Source organism: Blastomyces dermatitidis, assembly GCF_000003525.1.
Source record: "Blastomyces dermatitidis ER-3 genomic scaffold supercont1.1, whole genome shotgun sequence".
In the NCBI taxonomy this organism is placed as follows: domain Eukaryota; kingdom Fungi; phylum Ascomycota; class Eurotiomycetes; order Onygenales; family Ajellomycetaceae; genus Blastomyces; species Blastomyces dermatitidis.
In genome coordinates, this window is record NW_025544774.1 from 1,601,801 (window position 1) to 1,606,900 (window position 5,100).

The window sequence follows — 5,100 nt, forward strand, 5'->3', positions numbered from 1 at the left end:
GAAGCGGGATTTCTTACATACTGTTAGAAAGAGTAAAGATAAGAATAATAATAATACTGTCACTGATTCTATTCACAGTGTTATGAAATAAGTATTCTGTTTAAGAGATAAGACTTATTTAGACAGTAACTTAATAAAGAATATCTGAATATTAAACTCTGAATTAGATACTTATACTATATTTTATAGAGATCTTGTTATAAAGAAACAGAAGACTGTTAAGTTATTATTGATAATAGTAAATGAAATCAGAGTCTCTGCTATAATAATTGAGTATACAAGTATAGCAGTTAAAGAAATAAATATGATATTGAATAATGTTTATTATACTCTGAATTTAAAAGTCAATCTTATTAGTCTAAGCAAGCTTGTATAACAAGGCTACACTTTTAAGTAATTAATATATAGAAATATTCACACTATATTACTTATATTTTCTGACAGAATGTTCTCTTTTACAGTGAGATTAAACAATAGAGATATTTATAAAATGAGAAAGTCAGTTATATACATAGATTTAATTTATTTTTCTACATCTGATGATAGTTTCATTTCTGTAAATTCAATACAGATAATAGATAATAATGCAATACTGATATTATTAGAAAAGAATAATATAAACATTGTAAAACATACAATGATGAAATAGCATCAGAAGCTCAGACATCTAAATCTCACTGATATTATGAAAATAACAGCAGACTTGTACCTAGAAATGAGAATTATTGAATAACAGACTTTATCATTTTAAAAAGTCTGTGTGTAAGTTAAGATAACATATTCAATCTTTCAATCTATGATGAGAATTATTAAGCTAGTGATGAGATTCTTCATTGATCTGATAGAGAGAAAGAAGATACTTTTTAATAAGAAGTATATACTCTTCAGAGAGAGTGTAAGCTACTGACTGAGAATCACTGATAATGCTACATGCTATCAATAAGTGATTTTAATGATATCAAAAGAAGAATCAACTGCAAAGTTAATAAATTTCATAATAAAAACAGAGATAACTATATAATAAAGAATTAAAACTCTGTACTGAGATAAGAGAAGAGAATTTAAAAGTCAAGATCTTAAGACCTATTATCAGATTAAAGAAATAGTATATGAGACAATTATTTTTGATACACTACAATTCAATGATTCTGTAAAACATGTCAATTATATTATTACTGAAAAGACAAGAAGTCTACTATTTAATAGTAATCTGAAAACAGGTCTTTGAGAGAAGACAATACAAGCTGCAAGTATAATAATTAATACATCTTCAATATCAATCAAGATCTTTAAATGTACTGATGAGTCTTCACTTACATCTTTTGAAGCATGAACTGAGATACAACTCTCAATTCACTAAATACACAGATAAGAGTATAAGATGTACAAGAAGAATTTAAAGATATCTAAAAAACTTGAGAATAGAACAGATGATAAGAAATGATAACTAGTTAATTATCAAAGACTATATCAATATCATCTATGAGATTCTGTGAGACAGTGTTTAGAAATCTCATGAGATATTATATTTAATGAGAGATTTGACATAAAAACAACTGAATCTGTCAACACAATTAAGAAGTTAATTAAATTCTTAGAAGAACTTGATGTTCTGAATGTTAATAAAGAGTGATAATACTGCTTATTAAGATATCTAGCTAAAGAGAAGCTGAATATTTTGAAGATAATTATCAATAAGAATCTGAAGAATGCTATTAATTCAGTCTATCTTTTAAATGATGAGATACAACTTATCAATGATAAGAAAATAGAAGACTTCATCAATGAAAATAATTGTATTCTTAGTATTCAGACAGATCATCTGATCACACTTGTAGAAGTCAAAAGAAGCTCAGACTGAGATTATTGATATAAAGTAATGAAGAGAAAAGTCAAGATGTTTGAACAGAGAAAGATATATATTATTATTAAGAAGATATCAGATATGAATATTCTATCAGAGAAATAAGTATTTAACTATAAACTGAATAATAAGAGATAAACTATTTACTTCTAAGTCTGTTGAGTGATTAGAGGTTTCCTGCAGAAGCAAGATATTCATTTTATAAAATCATATACTGTGATGATGTCAGAATTCACATTATATAGCTTATTTACTATATTAATCATCAACAGATGAAAAGATAAATCAATTAATTATATATACACATTCTTGAATGAAACACTCTCATCAAATAAGATTGTCTATATACAACTGTCAACAGATGTGAAGCATGATAGAGGAAATTTGATAGAGCTACTTTGACAGAGTTTATATGAAATAAAACAAGTAGTAAGAATGTGATATTTTCTTACAACAGAATATCTTATCACATTGAAATTCAAGATATTATATTACAATACAGGCTTTCTATATTATTCTATTTAAAAGATATATTGAATACTACATATTGATGACTGCCGGGCAACAGGATCTTAAGAACAGTAACTAGATTGAGTATTAATAGAAATAGCTAAGCAGTTTTTAAGACAAAGACTGTTGATGAGAATAAGTTATATCTGAGAATAAAAGTAAACTGTCTGAAAAATTATGATATAATAATGACACAGAGCTATTATATAGAGGAAATTCTTGAAGATTTTGAACTTGACAAGGTCCCGGTCAGTATATCAATGACAGCTGAAATATGCGTAGAATTCTCACCTAATAAGATCAGTGATGTGAATAATGACTTTACAGTTACATAATATTGACAAGAATTGAAATCATTACAGTATCTGATCTCAAGCAGTAGACTGAACCTGGCATTCACAGTTAACTATCTTTCGCGATTCAACTCGCGCTTATACAAAGAATACTGATCAGCATTGAAGCATATTTCATGATATATTAAGAAGACTAAGAACTATAGTTTATTATACAAAAAAGAGAGTGATAACTTAAGTTCTGTTACATACTATAATTCAAATTGAGCAAGAGCAGATTCTTAATACAAATTAATCACCAGCTATGTTATATTGATAAATGAGTTATCAATATCATGATAATTATAGATGCAGATATCTATTATCAAATCAATCTCAGAGACTGAATATATTACAGATAGTGAGATATTCTGTGAGATTATCCGACTAAGTGATATGTTATACAATACTGAATTAGTGAAAGGAAAAGCGAAGATCTGTTCAAGACTATAAGTTGATAATAAGAGTGTAATCAATCTAGTAAAAGAGGAATCTCTAACATGTTAATTGCATCACATTTATTCAAAACAATGTAAATAGAAACTTAAAATGCATTTATTCTTATCTTTAAATTGCATTTGAATAAAAAGTTGATTTTATACTTCTTCAGAAACTGAATTTTAATGCTGAGTAAAAGTACATTATTTCTCATTCAAGCTACTACTGCTTTTTATCTCAAAAGTCTGAGATAAAGTCAAGAGTAGTGATTCATTAAAGAAAGAGATTAAGATATTAATTTAATCTAAGATTTGATATCATGTCTGACACTGATATTCTAGTGAGTGATATTATAAATAAAGAGAATAAGTTTAATACTATACAGCTCATAAATATCTATAATGAAAAGTTATTAAAGAAAAATAACAATATCTGAATAATTAATAGAGGATTTTTGAACATATCTTCATTGAAAAACTCTATAATTATAGAAGATTTCAATGCACATTATCTCTGATGAAATTCAGAATACAGAAGAGTAGTAAGAGTAGATAAACTAGTTGAATAAACTTTTAAGTATTTAATAGATTTAGTTAACAAGTCTGATCAATAAACATTCTTTAGAGAAGATATATAACAGAAATCTATTATAAATCTAACTTTCATATTATAAAATCTAATTGAAAAAAGACTTATAAACTGATTTATCAACTCAAATGAGACCTCAGAATCAGATTATAATATTATTCAATTTAATATTAAACTAAGTAAAAAATAAATGAGTGAAAATTCTCTTCTCTCTAATCAATATGACTTTGAAAAAGCTGATCAAAGAGTAGTTGAAAAAAGTATAAAACAGCTGAAATCTTAAAAGTAGAGTGAGCTCTATTAAAATCAGAGTCAAGATATCTTAAATAAAATACTTAAGAATAGAGTAAAGCTGATTATATATATTCTTTTAATAAGTATTAAATAAAATATTTCAAAGAAAAAGTCTTCTGAATATTTTAAATATTAATAAAATAAGAATATCACTACTAAAAGAAAATAATTAGTCACTACTAAAAGAGATTAAGAGAATAACTTAATATCTAATAAAGAGTTCAAAACTATTAGAAATAAATACTTTTTAAATATTAAAAGAGTTAAAATAGACTACTGAAACAAATTTCTTAAAGAAGTATAAGAAAAAAAAGTTTTTAAAGTCTTTAACTATACTAAAACAAGAAGTGTAGCAAAGCTTTTAATCTTAGAATATAAGTTTCAGAATAAATCATATACAGTAAACTCTTTTGAGAAAAAGTATTAAGCTTTTATAAGAATTCTCTTTCAAACTTCATCACATTTAGAAGAGAAGAGTATATTATTTTGTGAATATATTAATGAAAATAATAAAAAATAATCTGAGCTTATATATAATGAACTAGAGACAGCTATATTCTCAAGTTCAATTAAAACTGCTGCAGAACTTAATTCAATTAATCACTTAATTATTTAAAATATATATTTCTACTTAAATAATGAATATTTTAAGCTGTTTTTTAATCTCTTAAAAAATAAGTATTATTCTGAATACTGAAGAGAAGCTACTGAAGTAATTCTTATAAAATTTAATAAAAAAGCTTTAATTTCTAAGTTATATAGAGTAATATCTCTATTGAACTATCTAAGAAAAGTTTTAGAAAAGATAATAGCTACTAGATTATCTTTTATAAGCTCTATTAGTAATTCTCTTCTATTTAATAAATAAGTAAAAGATAGAAAATAATGTTCTGTAATTAATACTATTCTTTCAGTTATTTATAATATTCAAATAGCAAAGTATGAAGATCTAGTCTTAACTAGACTGACTATGTAACTGTGTCTGAAATCAGGACCAGAATATTTGATGATCTTATTAACAATTCAACTGATTTCATTACACTGTTTTAACATTAGATAGTGTAAGAGGTCTAC